Raw genomic sequence first — 18,070 nt, 5'->3', positions numbered from 1 at the left:
TTTTGTACTCCCCCTTTTAGCAATCTCTCCATGTTTCCACTTTATGTAGGATTTCTTTTTGATTTTTCAGAACATTAAAGAGCACCTGATGAAATCATATTGGCCTCTGATTATTATTCCTATCTTTCCTTCCCATCTATGTGGATCAGAGAAACATTGCTTTGTGATCAAATAGATGGCAGTAGAACCTGCAACCAGGTGGAGGTGGTGAATATTCTCTTTTTAATTATGGGAGGTTCTACATTAGATCTTATCTTGACAGATAAAGAGGAATTGATCATAGATCTAAAATTGCAGAGGTGCAGGTCATGATGACTAGACCTGGGCAGGAAATGGACGATCAGAAACTCAGGTTCCAATGACACAGGTTGAGGATACTGATGCCCTATCAAGGAAAATATTAACTGAAATAAATGGTGAAATGATAAAAGATCCTCTGATATCAAAGCATCTTGGAAAATAACATCCACTATCATGAGAGTGCAGATAGGGTACAGTGCAGGAAGGAAAATCTATAGAAATGGGACTAAGGCCATGTCTATACTACAAAATTATGTCAACCTAACTTACAGAAGCATGCAGCCACTGCAGTTATTAAATTGCTTGTTTGTGCACACTTGGCTCCTTGTGTCTGAGGTGCGTGTCCTTACCAGGAGCACTTGTATCAATTGTTTTGTCAGTGTGGGGGCGTTGTGGGATGGGTCCTGAAAGCCAGTAACAGTTGATGCAAGCAACCCAGTGTCTGCACTGACACTGTGTTGACCTAATTACATTGACTGTGACTCTGCGCCACTTGGGGAGGAAGTGTTACTAAATTGGCACAGAGAGGCACTTCGGTTGACAGGAGCTAGGTCGATGCAAGGCAGCTTATGCTGACCTAACTCTGTAGTGTAGACCAGGCCTAAGTTAAGTAAGACCACTCAGCAGGATGTGCCAGGAGCAGACTTTAAAACCTGCCCACACTTTTGAATGTAATATTATAAGGAAAGTGATGCTCTTCGGAATGGGCACCTTGGATCAAACCCTTATAAAAGGCCCTGTAAGAGCCACCAAAGTCCTTCTCAAACTTAGTGGCTTGATATGATTATCATGGGACAAGAAAACAACAACAACCTACAAAAATTTGATAGGAGAGGGATCTTTCATGTAGCAAAGATATAATATGATCCAAACGCTGGAAGTTAAAGCTAGACAAATTCAGACTAGAAATAAGGTGCACATCTTTAATACATAAGAAAACAAGAACAGCCATGTTGGGTCAGACCAAAGGTCCATCTAGCCCCAATATACTGTCTTCCGACAGTGGCCAATGCCAGGTGCTTCAGAGGGAATGAACAGAACAATGCAATCATTGAGTGATCAGGCTAATTAACCATTGAAACAACATCCCAAGGATTGTGATGGATTTTACATCCCTGGCAATTTTTAAAACAAGTTTGGATGTTTTTCAAAAAGATCTGCTCTAATTCACAACAGCTCTTGCACTTGACATGAATTAATTTAGGGAAGTGCTATGGCTTGTTTTATGGATGAGGTTAGGCCAGATGAACACAATGATCCCTCCTGGCACTGAAAATCTGTGAATCTATGTATATCACTGAAGGAGGTTGCCAGCCATTCAACTGCCATATTTGCAACTCTACTGTTAACTCCATGGCCATTTTGATTTCATATGAATTTTTGAACAAATTCCAATTTATCCCCAGTAAAACTCATACATAGCAACAGCAGACATGAGAAATGTGAGCAAGTCCTGATGATGTACAATAAAATCATTCAGAGGCCAGTGCAAATGCAAGCTCTTGATAAGAAACCTTGATAAGAAAATAGGCCGAGTCAGCCACAATGCAAGGGTGGTAGCAAATCACCAGAACCCCACGGTAGCTCAGCTGTGCTGACTGACAGGTTCAGTGTGAGAGAGCACAGAGCCATGTCTCCATCCATTTCCCCTCCCACCAGCTCCCATGGACATAAAGCCCTTTCCTCCCCTGAATGAGTGGGTAGGCCAGGGAAGCCCTTTATTTCCTCTTCTCAGTTTCTCTTCTTGTACCAGTCAGTGCAAATCACCAGCAGCCAGATTTTGCCACCTTCTTCATGTTGAGTAGTTCCTCTCTGCTCACAGTTTCGTTGAAATCTGTGGGACCATGTGAGGAGAAGGGCAAGACCTCTGGTGAGGAAAGGCATCAGAATTTTCCCCAACTCTTCTGATCATCCTACGTCACATCTTTTATCACCCACTTCCTTCATCCCTCCCCTGTGAAGTGTCTGATCTCTGAGTAGCCAGGACCAGTGCTCCTCCGCTTCCTTCTCAGAGATCACATCCACCTCTCCCTACCCTGGCCAAACCTTGTCTTTCCATTTGGGGTGGCAGTTTCCAAAGCTGAGATGCCAGCTGTGCTTCTTCTGTGGTTTGCTAGGAGGGACGTCCTGCTCTGCTGAGCCAGTTCTGATGGACAGCTCTCCAGCTGCAAAGTTGTGTTACTGGGAGGCATGGGGAGCCCCTTCTGGCCTATGTTATGGAAGGACAGGAAGAGCAGGGATATTTGGTGGGACCATGGGAGAGAGGGAATAGTGGGGGAAGTTAAATTCTCTATAAATGCCTCCCTCCATTTGTTTCACCCATCCTGAGTCAGGAGATCTCTCCCTGCTCAGAGCCCCATGGTACAAGAGATCCTTAGTTCCATTATTGGGGATCCCCATCACTTAGGATATTTCTCAAAGCCAGGAGAGGCCTCTACAGCTGAGCTAGGATCTGTGCTCCACCCCCACCTTCTGCTTTAGTTTGTTCTTCTCTCTGCCTCTTACAAGGAGGTCAAGCACATCCAGCCATTGATAGTCACTGTTAATGACACCCCAAGCTCTGAAAGAGGAGCTTGTCCTCTGATGGAAGCCAGGGTCTTTGTAAAGGGAGGAGAGGCCTTGGCAGCAGAGCAGTGATCTATATTCTGCTACCATCTTTAGTTGCAGCTTTCTCCTTCTCTGTGCCCCATCTATCATACTCCCCCACAAAAAGAGTAGATCATATACCTGCACATGTCTCTGGAAAGCTTATGTGAATGTTGCTGATGTCACAATTAAAGTTTGTGTTACAATTGCAGGCAGTGGACAGTACCTTATGGAGATGCAAGGTCAGTCAACGAAAGTGTGTTAAGGTTTGATAAAGAAGCTTCCCATAACTTACTTCCTTGCTCTCAAGCATTTTTGTGGGTGGGTTTCAGATTTATTCAATAACTGGCTTTTTGTTTTTATTGTAATGGAATTTCTATACAATGCCTGTGGTTGAGTAGACCCCTGTCAGCCAAAGGATCTGAGGCTTTGTCTTCACTGCAGAATTAATTCGAGTTATCTACATTCAAGTTGCTGCTCTTGAGTCAGCCTAGCTCAAGTGAGAAGAGCCACACTGGGAGGAAACACAGGAGCTGCTGTGCTCACGCTGGCACTGCACTCACTCAGGTGGGGCACTAAGAATTTTAGGAGCTCATCCCAAGGCTCTTTGCACAGCAGTGAGCTGAGCCACTCTAGGAAGTCTTTCCCAGAGGATAGTGGGAGAACTCGTCTGTCCTTTCTGGGCACATGGGGGGAATAGTGGGAAGGCATTGGAGAACTAGCAGCACTCAAGTGGAGCTGTCTTATGTTCACACTACAGAATGGTCATGTAAGTTGGTGAGTTGTGCTAACTCAGGCTTTAGTGCTGGAGGGCCTGTGTGATATGCATCAGGCCTGCCCATGTTCAGCTCCTCATCCAGTATCAGCAGTGCGTTCTTGGTGCATGTTCTGAGCATGCCTGTTCTCAGCCCATCACACAGAGTGGCAGGGCTTCCCCAGATCCTGGCTCACAGAGTGGGTAGGGAGAGGAGGTCGGAGCCCCCAGTAAGGGAACCACCCCAGATCCTGGCTCCCATGAGGCAGCCAGGGATGAGAATCAAACCCCCACAGATGGATAGGGCCCCCACATAGGGAAGTGGGGAGGGGGGCTCAGACACACCTGGGGGCAGGGAACCTCAGCTCACATGGCGAGTAGGAAGATGGGCTCAGACACCCCAGATCCTGGCGCGCGCGCGCACACACACACACACACACACACACACACACACGGAGAGTGTGGACCTGCCAGGCATCTATGCCTCTTTTCTTCCCCAGCCCCCTGCCACTCACCCCATATGTGCCTCCCCTTCACCTGAGCCCCCAACCCACTTACCTCCCCTACCACCCATCCCCATTTATCCCCCTCCCCTCATTGCAGCCCCAAAACTGCCTCTCATCTCCTTTCCCTCCAACTTCTCTACCTGCTGAAATGTCCCTCCCCTGCCAGGAAGCACTCACATGCCTTAATTTTTTCAAAACAAAATGTTTGATTAGATTCCCTGAAAATAAAATTTAAAAAATACCCCTAGAGAGGCAGATATTAGCAATATACTATCCAAGCTTTTTCAAATTCCTGCTTTTAATGGGACTCAAACTGACACTAGCTGGGTGGCTCAGAGGAAAGGGTTATAACTTAGGCCATCTAGCAACCCAGGTGCTCTGAGCCTTAAAAGCTTTCAATCCTCTTAACACCTTTCCCCACACATGCTCGATTTAATCCATTTTGAGCACCACTTAGCACAAGAGACTTGCAACAAGCTAAAGTAAAGTATCAAGATCTTTTTCACAAAAAGTTTTAATTTGATTTTCCCCAAAGGGCAAGTGTGTGCAAGTCCTTCTGTTGGGGTAACCCTCAAATGTTGGACACCCTGGTGTGATGATCTGAGCCCTGATTTCATCCCTATCGGTGAGTGCAAAAAGCTTGTCAACTTAAAGAAAAGCTGTAGGGGGAGGATTTGGGGGGCTGAATCTCAGGAACCCCTTGGTCAAATGCCACCAAATTTGGACCACTGACAAAACTCTGTGCTCCCATGAGGCACACTTAAATTCAAAGCAATTGGGGTAACCATGTAGATTTTAGAATACTTAGACGAGTCAAACTTTAACCAGAAAGCTGGTCTAAACCTTAACTATAGCATCGTATATTGCTATAATACTGGTAAAACATGCCTTTTTCTCTGGACTGAGTATGAAGTAAATTGGCTCTACTATTAAGATGAAGGAAGCCTGTTTTTGAGAGCGGTGATAAGGTGAACCTTCTTAGAGAGGGATACTTAAAGTTCCAAAAAAAAACCCCTAAAAAACAAAAACCGAAACAAACATTTGCAAATCTGGATGGATAAGATTGTCTCTAACTCTCTGCTTGTGCTGGAAAAAGTTAAGATTATTTGGATGACTAACTATGATTTCCTTTGCTTTCAAATGATGGGATATTTTTAAATATTAACTTTTACTTATAATTTCCTTTTTAATGTTTGAAGTTGTTGTCTGTCTGTTTTGTTTTGTTCTGCCTTGTTGTTTTACAAATTACATTTTTCTGGTAATATTCCTGAATTTCCTTCTTCTCCTGCTATTTTTAGATAACCCTAAAGTTGTTGCTAGGCCTTTAACACTGTTCACTTTGAAGGACTTTCCACCTTAACACCTATTTCACCAAGCTGTTTGATCTGAGGGATTTCTCTGGGTTTTTAGATCATTGGATGACTTTTTGTCGCACTTGGGCCATGTTCCAGCTAAGAAATTGTCACAAGTTTGGTTGCTAAAGTTGCCAGATTAGCTGTAGGACACTGTAGCACCATTTCCCACACAGTGGGCCACGTAAAAAAAAAAAAAGCTGGCTTAGGTCATGAACCAGCAAACCACTAAAGCACATGCTTAATTTTAAACATGCGGGCAGAATCCTACTGAATTTAAGATTCCCTCACAGCCACCCAGACCTGTGCTTTGGAGCCCAGTAAAACTAGAACCATGGCCCCTTGACAGCTGGGAGAACAGCTGACAGTTGGAAGGGGTGATGCTGCCAGCACATAGTGATGCTGATGGAGCTGGGCTGTCTGTAGGCTCACAATTCACAGCAACACTCAGACTCTGACTCCACATGGATCTGACTCTGTGCAGGGCAGGACTGGCAGGGAGGCAACTATATTGAATGGCAACCCTGGCCATGGTCCCCAAGGTGCATTTATGCGCCCCAGCTCAGCTGGCTGTTGCTCCTCCAAGGGGCAGCCTGGCCGGGTTATGGAAACCAGGGCTAAACACTCCCCTGTCCCTACATGCCTCGATCAGACAACAGATTTGAAACTGTGAGTGTTCAAACCAGAAACCTGATGATAAGAGGTACACCCATCCCATAAGGGAATGCACGTACCATGTGACCTACGTATGTCAGCCAAGTAGATATTAAATATTCACAGCAAACTGTCTTCAGCATTATTCAGCAAATCATTTAGAATAAATATATAAATTCAGGAAAATCACTGTGTTCATGGGCAAACTGAAAAGAAACAAAATTCACGGACCCAGTGATTCTTTACAGATTATTAGCCCAGCTGTACTTGGGATGTTGAAAATCAGCCTGGATTAAGCACTTAAGGTTGTAGCAAGAAGTCTAACCGTGGGGAAAAGTGATGGGGGATGAACAAGACTTTCCCAACTTATGTGAATTTTTGGAAATATTTTAAATCTTTTAACACTTAAACGTATCTGTGGTGACAGAGTGTGATGGGTTTAGGGAGGTTTTGCCATCAGAGAAGACATTCTCCACTAGTCAGCAAGGGCATGATGACTGTGTCACATAGGGGGGACAGGAGAAACTGTGACATAGATATGAGGCTAAACGAGCCATACCTGCAGCATTTCCTTTCTCAGAGGACACTGGACTTTTTGAGTCTCTGGCCCGTCCTCTGGGAACACAGGACCTTCTCGATTCTCTGGCCCATCCTCTGGGAACACAGGGCAGTTTTGATTCTTGGGCATATTCTGCATAATTACAGATCCTGGAAAGAAAACCAGAGAAAAGCCAGCTAAGGCCCATGAAGATTCTTATGTGGTTCTGGTGTCCGAAGATATGATCCCATCATCACTTCCTTCCTCCATTGAGAGCATGCACCAGGGATCCAAACACCAGCACACAGGACTTGCCCAGCTTCATGGAAAATCTCATCCCTGAAGTACTTCCTGTAAACTTAATCATACAGAATTTCTTGTTTAGGAGCTGCAGAAACCCACCAAGGACAGATCCTGTCAATGTCCCAGGGGCACCATGGCTGCATCTGCCCAATGGGGTAAGGTCAGAGCCGGCCTTAGGGAAAATGGCATCCTGGGTGAACTTGTATTTTGGTGCCCTGGCCCCAGCTGCCTGCCAGGGCTCCACCCTCCCCATTGCCCCCGGGCCCTACTGCCTCCCCCATACATTGCCCCAAGCTCCCTTCTGTGGCCTCACATTCCAGGCCTGCTCTGCTCCTTGCCTCTGACCACAGCACCCCCCTGACCAACGCCCTGCCATGAGGCCAGCCCTGGGTAAGGACACTCACTGTGCCAAAGGGAGCAGGAGCTACTAGATCCAGATGAATCTCAGAGCATCCCCCAATCTTAGCCCTGGCAGGGGAGCTGACAGCGCTGGAGTGTGTCCTGCCAGGCCCTGGTCCTGAATGGAGACAGAGCATGGAGTTCTGAGCCACTGAGGTGTCTTGGGGAATGGGAACAAACTCTGCAACCCCAAGGACTGGACAGAGGAAAATGAGGACAAGTGGCATTGCAGGGTTTTCAGCTATGCAGGGCCCAATCCTGCTCCTGTGGAAGGAAATGGCAGAACTCCCCCTGACTCCAGTGGGAGCAGGATCAGGCCCCTGTAGAACACCTTGTTAGGGGGCTTATTCCTTCACCCACTTACTTCCCTGGTCCTTCTCGCATGAACAGAGAGCAACAATACCCAAAGTCCAAAGGTGCAAACAATTCAATGTTTATTGGGGTGAACTTCCAGCAAGCATGATTCCAGTTTCCTTCCTTAGTGTCCCCCTTCCTAGCTCTGACACCACAGAGCCTTACACCTGTGTCCCTGTTCCCATTCCTGCCCTTAGCAAAACATGATTCCAATTTCCTTACCCCCATTCCCTGTTCCCATCTCCCCCTTTAGCAAAACATGAATCCAATTTCCTTACCCCCATTCCCTGTTCCCATCTCCCCCACCCACACACCCACCCTGTCACTTCCTGATTGACTGCAGACCATATAGTAAAACTTGAGTTCTGCTTAGCTATACCTTAACCAATCATTTTCCTGAAATTTAACTAACCAATCCTAACATATTGTAACATGATTATGTAACCAATTATATCCCACCACCTTAATTAGTTTACACCCAGCAAAATTAATTATACAGCAGACAGGAACAATCACAGAACCAGACAGAGATTATACAGACAAACAATCGCAAAGTGGGAACTATAATGACAAAACAATACAGAAGTGAGGATTTCACATCCCAGCTATTGATAAGTGAGTTCTTGCCAGACAGGATGCTATCAAACTAAGTTTCCTTTTACATTTTCTAGGCACTTCCCTTTCTCTGGAGGTGATAGGCATTATCAGGACAGGATTGTATTCCTAACAGCCCAAGAGCATCTTCTTTCAATGGGACTAGTTTGCAATGTGAGGATGTGACCGGTCGTTTCCCAGCTTATGGCTGCCTCTGCTGCTTAGCCAAAGGCCTTAGCCTAAGAACAGGGCCTCAGACTGTCACAGTAAGAGAAGGCTCTTACACCGGCAGACAGTGATTTTGATTCTTTCTTTTGTACCTCTATAACTAGCCAAGTGATAAGAATACACCTAAATTCTTCAAGTATAGGCCTTTACCGACAGACCTGAATATCTATATCCTAACAAGGAGCAAATGGGGAGGGTGGGAGCCACCCATGCGTGGGGAGCAGGGACAGCGGTAACCAGGCTGGGAAGAGGCAGAGAAAAGGGGCTGGAGCAAGGAATCATTTCTAAAGCTGAACTGAGAGGGGCTGAGCTCCTGCAATTCAATGGGAGCAGTGTGAGTTCAGCACCCCTCAAGAGGCACAAGTCACCCCCCCCCACACACAGCCCCATTGCTCATCTGCTCAGACAAGGGCCCTTCACCCCATCCCCTCTCCCCCGGCTGCTGACAGACCCACAGATCCAAACATAACCATCTCCTCAGCCCCCTCCCCTCAGGACAGTAGCACCCCAGTTACTGTGACAAAGTCAAACAGAAGCTGCAAGGTCACTTCCTCAAAGGGCTGTGAGTGAAGATAAGCCATGAACTGTGACCACTCCCCGGGCCACGGCTTTCTTTCGTTTTCTCTTCCTCTGGCCATTTCTGGGAAACGGCTGCTGGCTGAGGTCACTGAAAGTCCCCGTGTGTTTACCGGGTTGCTCTGTATGTTTCCTGGAGCAGCCGTACTCTCTTACTGACGTTATTGTTGAGCTTTAGCAACATTATCACAGCGGTGGTTGGAATCTCTTCTACACTTCGACAGGAGTTCAGTGTGGTTTTTGGAATGAAAAAAAATCAGTGTATTTGCCTCCCAGCCTGGTTACTGCTGTCCCTGACCTCCACGCATGGGTGGCTCCCCTCACCCCCGGCTCCCCTCTCTTCTACCTGCCTGCCGACTCACCCTCCATCCTCCTGGCCACTAAGAAAAGCCCCTGCTCAGTCATCAGCGGAGAGGCCATGAAATCCTGTGCGGGGCTCCTCAGGGCGAGACAGTGACAGAGGCTTTAGGGAGGGGAGGAGAGGGGTGTGGGGTTGAGGCTTACAGAGGACGCTGCTCTCCTCAGTGATTCTGGCTGGGTGGGCCAAGAAGAGAAGCTGAATCTTGGAGATGTGCAAGAAACAGCAGCCAGGATGTGTAGATCAAAGCAAAGAGTTGAGTCAAAGATGAAGCAAAGGGCTGAGTGACCAGGAGGATGGTGGTGCCTGTCCCCTGTGGCAGAGAAAAGAGGGGACGGCTTAGGGGAAAAGATCAGTAGTTTGTCTTTGATCATGTTAATTTTCAGCTGACTAGGGGTTTTATTGATGTCCCCCAAGAATTCTGCTCATCTTTCTTGGCTGATGGATGGGAGAGAAACTGGAAGGTTTTGCTAGGGGGTGACTGAGCAGGAAGACTGAGGGTGGGAGCCAGGGAAGATGGGGGACGACTGGGACTAGCTGGGCAAGGGGACTGGAACTAGGACACTACTGGCTTAGATGAGGTATCTGCAAGATGACGTTGCCCATCTGCAGTCCCTGACGCCTCTGTGCAAGGAAGCAGGGCTCAGGTACATTTAGTAAATACACAATTATACCAAGGGCAGGGCTATATGGAAAAGGTTTGCCTGCATAGCTACATTGCTTGGCAGTGTTGTTTTTTTACAACATAACTGGGCCAGCAAACTCCCTAGTTTACACTGGCAAAAAAGTGCTTTTGCTGATAGAGTTTATTTTGCTCAGGGAACAGGTATAAACTATACTGGCAAAAAAGCTTTTGTGCTGCTCTAAGCCGTGTCTACATTAGGAAAGTTTTCCTGCTGTAAGTATGCCAGTGTAGTTAAAGCAATAAAACCCTCAGGTGTCTTTCAAGGCCAAGAAAACATGACTCCATGTCACTGATTTCTGCTTCACTTGGGAAACTGACCTGCAAGGCCTGAAAATCTGCTTCCACTCAGCTAAGGGGGCAACACCCTTACATCCTGTTCCCTGCATTTCCCCCAAGTGAGATGGGCTGTGTCCTACACACTTCCCCTCCTGAGTAAAATGGGCCCTCAGGCATGTGCACCGGAGCAGGGGACACCAGGAGATTATGGCCCCATCAGTTTTAATAGTGGGAGGGCTATGCCTGCTCACTTTTCTCCCGCCTTGAGGGCGAGTGACAGTGGGGAGGGGGCAGAGAGGAGCAAGCAGAGGGCTGGGCATCGGGGGAAGAGGTGGAATGTGGGCAGGGCCTCAGGGGAAGAGGCCGAGCAAGGCCGGGACCTTAGAGCTGAGCAGGGCAGAGCACAAAGAGGGCTACAAAGAGAGTGGAGGAGCAGGCACGGGACCTCCGGGGGATGGGCCAACTGGAGGCTGGGACAGGGCGACAGTAGGGGAACCAGTGGACCCCCATTTCTAGAGAGCTTTCGACACTCCTGTCCTCAGGAGCACCTTATCCCCTCCCACTATTGAGTGTTTTGGCCCTAGGGTGACCAGATGTCCCGAGTTTATAGGGACAGTCCCAATATGTGGGGCTTTGCCTAATATAGGCACCTATTACCCCCCATCCCAATTTTTCACACTTGCTGCCTGGTTACCCTATTTGGCCCTGTTCCTGCCTCCCCCTTCCTCCCAGCCCCTGTCTCCCCCTCCCTCCCTCCACTCCATTCTGAGTGTGGGACCCTGTCCGCTTGACACCAGCAAAGAGGCCAAAGGGGAAGCTGCTGGGTAAGAACTGTCTGTCTCGGAGAATTCACCCCCCAAACATGGTGAGGGAAGCAGAAAGCGACTGCATCCTTCTCCTGCCAGCCACACTCCATGGTGTGTGACAGCCTGAGCCTGCAATGAGCATTGTGGGCTCAATTCTGCCCTCAGTTACTGGGGTGCAGCAGGTGGGTAAATTGGGGCGAGATTAGCCTCATAAACTGTGTCCTGACCCTGAATTCCAAGACTTCCAGTTTCATCTGCACCTCGCCCCCCATCACACTGGACACACATGCTGTGTAAGGGATTGGGCCAAGTGTCAGCTGGGAGGGAGCGATGCTGAGTATCTGTGAGTTCAGGAGGATACATTTCTTCTAATGCTGTGTGATTTCCAGTAATCAGAAGAAAGGCGCAGAGCCAGCCCCCACCCCCCAATCATTTTACTTTCTGTTTCCTGTTTTCTATGTATATAGCCTGAGGCAAATTCAGGCAGTGGGAATTCAACAGGAGCTGTTTGCTGTTGATTCTGCTAGAGAACACGAGGTAGGTGCCATTCTTTATTACAAATAACTGGAAAATTTCTTAGAACAAAAATCTCTGGGCCAGTCCCGGAGAGTCTGTCTCAGGGAAACTGCCTTGAGGTTCAGCCGAGTAAAACTGAGTCAAGACAATTGCAAATGGAGTAAGAGCAAAGTAAGGAGCTCAGAATCTGAACAATATTGATTGATTTTCACACTGTGTCATGGACATGCCAGAATCTTGTCTGTTGCCATCAATCAGGACAGAGCTTTAATGATTTGTGTAGAAATTCACAATATAAATGTACCAGGACATTTTACAACAGGCAGAGGTGTGATTGCTGCTATCAACTCTTGCCTTTCCTGTTTACCTCCCAGTGTCCAAACTGTTTAAGAAACTTCCTAGTAATGACTAACATAGCCACCCTGGTACTGAGGTGTAAGCTAGAGCGCTTTCCCTTATGGGAAATCTATACAGTATTGTTACAAGAATACCTAACACGTGGACTTCATTAACTGTGTGTTTATCCCGTCCACTTTTTGCTCACAGTAAATGCCAAGTCTTCTGTGGGGTCTAAATGAGCAATGAGTTTTCATACGTTTCATTTACATATTATCATGAGTGTTTTAAATGTTTGGCAGTCTGAGCATTTTGCTGACGTTCTGCAGCTTTATGCAGCACATTATTAAGTGAGTGAAATACTTGTTTTAATTTTCCTGTTGCCACAAAAACACAAAGGTTACTGCGTACAGAAAGGACCCGGGGGCTGTCTTTCTAGTTTACTCCTGTAGACTAATTACAAAAACTCCAGTGACAGAGTACTTTCCTAGTCCTATATCTTCCTTGATTTTTTTAAACCGTATTATAATTATTCCTGAGCTCAGTAAGTCTGTGAATTGCTGGGGAGGTCACAATCACTTTTAATTTCAGTGTTCATTTTATTACCTAGGCTGGAACAATTTAATTTCAGGGCCTCATCCTAGAAACACACGCACAAGCTTAACAAGCAAGTAGTCACACTGAATGGAGTAAAGTTAAGCACAGGTGTGTCAGTCTTTGCAGGATTGGGACCATAATTAGTGGATATCAATAAATGCTGATTTCTACCTATTGGTGCATCCAAAAACCATTTAAAAGCATAATTTTAATTATTAGCAACACAATTCTAATGATCAGTGGCTCAGATGTACAGAGAGGGGAAGTTAGAAGCCATGTGGTGCACTCCTGGCCCCTGGAACTCTCCCTTGCTCTCAGGGAACGTCTGCACAGCAGCTGGGAGGTGTGTTTCCCAGCTTGGGTAGATGTACACACGCTAGTTTTGTTGAAGTTAGGGCCTATAAATAGCAGTGTGGTCCCAGTGGTGTAGTTGATGGCTTTGGCTAGCCACCCGAGCACAAACCTGTCCAAGCCCCTGGGTACACGCTTGGGTGGCTAGCCAAGCTGCTGCCAGCGATGCTCTGGTCACACTACTATTTGTAGTGGGCTAGCTTGAGCTATCTACCCACAGCTGGTGTGTACACATACCCCAATGTCACCAGTTCCAATGGCCATTAAGAAATATGAAGGTTTTATCCAATATATGGATTATATTTCTGACCCTGACATGAATCTCAACTTTCCAGTTATTCCATTTTTAATGCCAGCTTTCTGAAACTCTTCTAAACCCCAAAGCATCAAACCTCACCAAGGGATACAGCCAATTCCAGAAGCTGGTAACCAAATAAATAATGTTTGGAAATTTGACTTAAATTGGAACGATGAGGGGTCAAAATGAGTCCCAGCAGGTGCTGAATCCCACCCCCAATAGATTCATAAACTGAAAAACCAGAGGGGATCATTCTGATCATCCAGTCTGACCTTCCACATAACCCAGGCCAAAGAGCTCAGCCAGTGATTCCTGCATCACACTCTAACTCAGAGAGAAGTTCTAGGCATATCTTCTAGAAATATGTCTAGTCTCTACTCAAGGACTGTAAGTGATGGAGAATCCATCCTATCCCTAGGCAAGCTGTTCCACTGATTAATTCCTCTCTGTTAAAAAATTGAGCCTTATTTTTGCTCTGAATTTGTCTTGTTTCAGCTTCCAACCATTGGATCTCATTTTGCCTTTCTCTGCTAGATTAAAGAGCCCTCGGCTGGCTAAGATTTCTTCCACATGTAAGTACTTACAGCCTGTGATCAAGTCTCCTGTTAACCTTTTCTTAAACAAAATAGACAGAGCTTTGTTAGTCTTTGCACTTTCCAGACTTCAAATCATTCGTGTAGCTCTCTTCTTAACCCTTTCCAAATTTTTCAATATCTTTTTTAAAGTGTGGACACCAGAACTGGACACAGGATCCAGCCATGTCTCACTAATGCTGTATACAGAGGTAACATGACTGCCATACTCCCATTTGATATTCCCCTGCTCATGTATCCAAGGATCACATTCAGTATCTTAGCTACAGCATCACACTGGGAGCTCATGTTCAGTTGGTTTCTCCCTTAAAGTCTGTGTCAGTGTCACTACATTCCAGGCTACAGTCCCCCATCTTCGTGTGACCTGCATTCTTTGTTCCTAAATGACCTTGCATTTGACTTTATTCAAACATGTAATTCAAAAGAGCCCATCTTACCACGTGATCCAGATCCGTCTGTACAACTGACTATCCACATCATTATTTAAGACTCCTCCAATGTTTATGTCATCTACACATTTTACCAGCAATGATTTTAGGTTTTCTACCAGACTATTGATAGAGATATTGATCTGGGCATTGGGCCAAGAACAGATCCTTGTAGGACCTCACTAGAAACACTCCCATTGGATGATGATTCCCCATTTGCAATTACTGTTTGAGATCTATCAATTAGTCAGTTATTAATCCATTTAATGCATTCCACACTGATGTTGTAAAATGCTGTTTTATCAGAATGCCGTGTGATGCTAAGTCAAATGCCTTACAGAAGTTTGAGTACATTATGTCAAAACATTTACCTTTATTGACCAAACTTGGAACCTCATTGAAACATGACATAGATTCATAGATACTAAGGTCAGAAGGGACCATTATGATCATCTAGTCTGACCTCCTGCACAACGCAGGCCCCAGAATCTCACCCACCCACTCCTGCAAAAAACCTCTCACCTATGTCTGAGCTGTTGAAGTCCTCAAATCGTGGTTTAAAGACTTCAAGGAGCAGAGAATTCTCCAGCAAGTGACCTGTGCCCCATGCTACAGAGGAAGGCGAAAAACCTCCAGGGCCTCTTCCAATCTGCCCTGGAGGAAAATTCCTTCCCAACCCCAAATATGGCGATCAGCTAAACCCTGAGCATATGGACAAGATTCATCAGCCAGATACTACAGAAAATTCTTTCCTGGGTAATTCAGATCCCACCCCATCTAACATCCCATCACAGGCCATTAGGCCTATTACCAAAACCATGTTATCCCATCATACCATCTCCTCCATAAACTTATCGAGTTTAATCTTAAAGCCAGGTAGATCTTTTGCCCCCACTGCTTCCCTTGGAAGGCTATTCCAAAACTTCACTCCTCTGATGATTAGAAACCTTTGTCTAATTTCAAGTCTAAACTTCCTGGTGACCAGTTTATATCCATTTGTTCTTGTGTCCACATTGGTACTGAGCTTAAATAATTCCTCTCCCTCTCCGGTATTTATCCCTCTGATATATTTATAGAGAGCAATCATATCTCCCCTCAACCTTCTTTTAGATAGACATCATGTTTGTTTGACAAAACCTATTTCCAGAAAACCATATTGTTTGGTGTTAATTCTGCTCCCATCCTCAGGTGTTCTGCAGGGGCCTGATCCTGCTCCCCCTGGAGTCAGGGGGGAGTTCTGCCATTTCCTTCCGCAGAAGCAGGATTGGGCCCTGCATAGCTGAAAACCCTGCAATGCCACTTGTCCTCATTTTCCTCTGTCCAGTCCTTGGGGTGGGGAGTTAGGTCCCATTCCCCAAGACACCTCAGTGACTCAGAACTCCATGCTCTGTCTCCATTCAGGACCAGGGGCCTGGCAGGAAACACTTGTCCTCGGTGGGTTAATTCTGTACAATTAAGTTTACATTAAGTACTTCAGAGATGAGATTTTCCATGAAGCTGGGCAAGTCCTGTGTACTGGTGTTTGGATCCCGGGTGCATTCTCTGAATGGGGAAAAGAAAGGATGATGGGATCATATCTTAGGACACAAGAACAACATGAGAATCTCTTTAGCCTGAGCTGGCTTTTATCTGTTTTTTTTCCTAGGATCTTTAATTATGCAGAATATGCCCAAGAATAAAAACTGCCTAGTGTTCCCAGAGGACGGGCCAGAGAATCGAGATGGCCCTGTGTTCCCAGAGGACGGGCCAGAGAATCGAGATGGCCCTGTGTTCCCAGAGGACGGGCCAGAGAATCGAGAAGGTCCAGTGTCCTCCGAGAAAGGAAATGCTGCAGGTACTTCCTGGTTAGCCTCATGGCTGTTTCAGAGTTTCTCCTGTCCTCCCTATGTTACACAGTCTGTGCCTTGCTGAGCTAGTGGAGAAAGTCTTCTCCAAAGGCAGAACATTCCTAAACCCATCAACCGCTGTAACCATGTTTAAGTGATAAAAGTTTTAAAATGTTTCCAAAAATTCACAGAAGTTGGGCAAGTCCTGTGCAGTCCCATCTTGTTCATCCCCATCCCTTTTCCCCACTGTTAGACTTTTTGCTACAACCATAAGTGCTTAGTCCAGGCTGATTTCCAACATCCCAAGTACAGCTGGGCTAATAATCTGAAATGAATCACTAATCCAATGAATTTTGTTTCTTTTCAGTTTGTCCATTGCCAATGAACAGATAGTGATTTTCCTGAATTTATTTATTTATTCTAAATGATTTGCTGAATAATGTTGAAGGTAGTTTGCTGTGGGTATTTAAATATCAGCTTCGCTGACATACGTGGGTCACATGGTATGTGTGTTCCCTTATTGGAGAGGCATACCTCTTAGCATCAGGTTTCTGTTTTGAGCGCTCAGTTTCTAATCTGTTTGCTCTTTTCAGAGAGTCTGATCTAGGCATGTAGGGACAGGGGAGTGTTTAGCTCTGGTTTCCATAACCCGGCCAGGCTGCCCCTTGGAGGAGCAACAGCCAGCTGAGCTGGGGCACATAACTGCACCTCAGGGACCATCTCCAGGGATGCCATTCAATATAGTTCCCGTCCTACCCTCCATGATGCCCTCAATGAGCACCTTCTGGAGCAGTCCTGCCCCACACTCAGAGTTCGATCCATGTGGAGTCAGAGTCTGAGTCTTGCTATGAGTGGTGAGTCTGCAGCCAACCCAGCTCCTTCAGCATCACTATGTGCGTGCAGCATCAGCCCTTCTAGCTCTTTTGGAGTCCTCCCAGCAATCAAGGGGCCGTGGCTCTGGTTTTACTGGGCTCCAAAGCGCAAGTCTGGGTGGCTGTGAGGGAATCTTAAATTCAGTAGGATTCTACCAACATGTTTGAAATTAAGCATGTGCTTCAGTGGTTTGCTGGTTCATGATCTAAGCCAGCTTTTTTTTACCTGGCCCACTTTGGGGAAAATGGTGCTACAGTGTCCTACAGCTAGTCTGGCAACTTTAGCATCCTGTGACATAACTTGTGACAAACTCTTAGCTGGAACATGGCCCAAGTGTGACAAAGTCATCCAATGATCTAAAAACCCAGAGAAATCCCTCAGATCAAACAGCTTGGTGAAATAAGTGTTAAGGTGGAAAGTCCTTCTCAGTGAACAGTGTTAAAAGCCGGGCAACAATGATAGGGTTATCTAAAAATAACAGAGGAAAAGAAGGAAATTAAAGAAAATTACCAGAAAAATGTAATTTTGTAAAACAACAAGGCAGAACAAAAAAAAACAGACAAACAACTTCAAACATTAAAAAGGGAATTATAAGTAAAAGTTAATATTTAAAAATATCCCCAGTCATTTCAAATCAAAGGAATTCATAGTTAGTCACCCAAAAAGTCTTAACACTTTTCTAGCACAAGCAGAAAGTTAGAGACAATCTTATCCATCCAGATTTGCAATTTTTTTTTGAACTTTAAGTGTCCATCTATGAGTAGGTTCATTGAATCATAGAATCATAGAAGATTAGGGTTGGGAGAGACCTCAGGAGGTCATCTAGTCCAACCCCCTGCTCAAAGCAGGACCAACAAATCATCCCAGCCAAGGCTTTGTCAAGCCGGGCCTTAATAACCGCTAAGGATGGAGATTCCTCCACCTCCCTAAGTAACCCATTCCAGTGCTTCACCACCCTCCTAGTGAAATAGTGTTTCCTAAAA

The 18,070-nt window shown here is 45.9% G+C and overlaps 2 protein-coding genes and 1 long non-coding RNA gene across 13 annotated transcripts in view; 1 reads left to right on the top strand and 2 right to left on the bottom strand.

Annotated features, from left to right (window-relative positions):
• The window catches only part of LOC102933170 (interferon-induced very large GTPase 1-like), a 214,905-nt gene that overhangs the window by 82,533 nt on the left and 114,302 nt on the right, over positions 1-18,070 (bottom strand).
• On the bottom strand, positions 1,331-9,668 carry LOC122466298. Its single transcript, XR_006291705.1, has 3 exons — positions 9,507-9,668; positions 6,712-6,860; positions 1,331-2,134 (listed from the first exon to the last, which is right to left on the bottom strand). It is a non-coding gene; the product is annotated as an uncharacterized LOC122466298 (long non-coding RNA).
• LOC119566252 (interferon-induced very large GTPase 1-like) overlaps positions 11,178-18,070 on the top strand; it is an 858,959-nt gene continuing 852,066 nt past the window's right edge. For 4 of the 11 annotated variants that reach the window (XM_043549276.1, XM_043549286.1, XM_043549275.1 and 1 more), the window contains exon 1: positions 11,659-11,806. The gene's annotated coding sequence lies outside the window, so the exon portion shown is untranslated. Of the gene's footprint in view, positions 11,452-11,657; positions 11,807-18,070 lie in introns of those variants that run through there. The other 7 variants (XM_043549283.1, XM_043549278.1, XM_043549272.1 and 4 more) reach the window with 3 other exon arrangements.

This window comes from Chelonia mydas, chromosome 6 (assembly GCF_015237465.2).
Source record: "Chelonia mydas isolate rCheMyd1 chromosome 6, rCheMyd1.pri.v2, whole genome shotgun sequence".
Taxonomy (NCBI): domain Eukaryota; kingdom Metazoa; phylum Chordata; order Testudines; family Cheloniidae; genus Chelonia; species Chelonia mydas.
The sequence above is the reverse complement of the archived record's forward strand: the minus strand, read 5'-3'. Positions and strand labels throughout refer to the sequence as shown.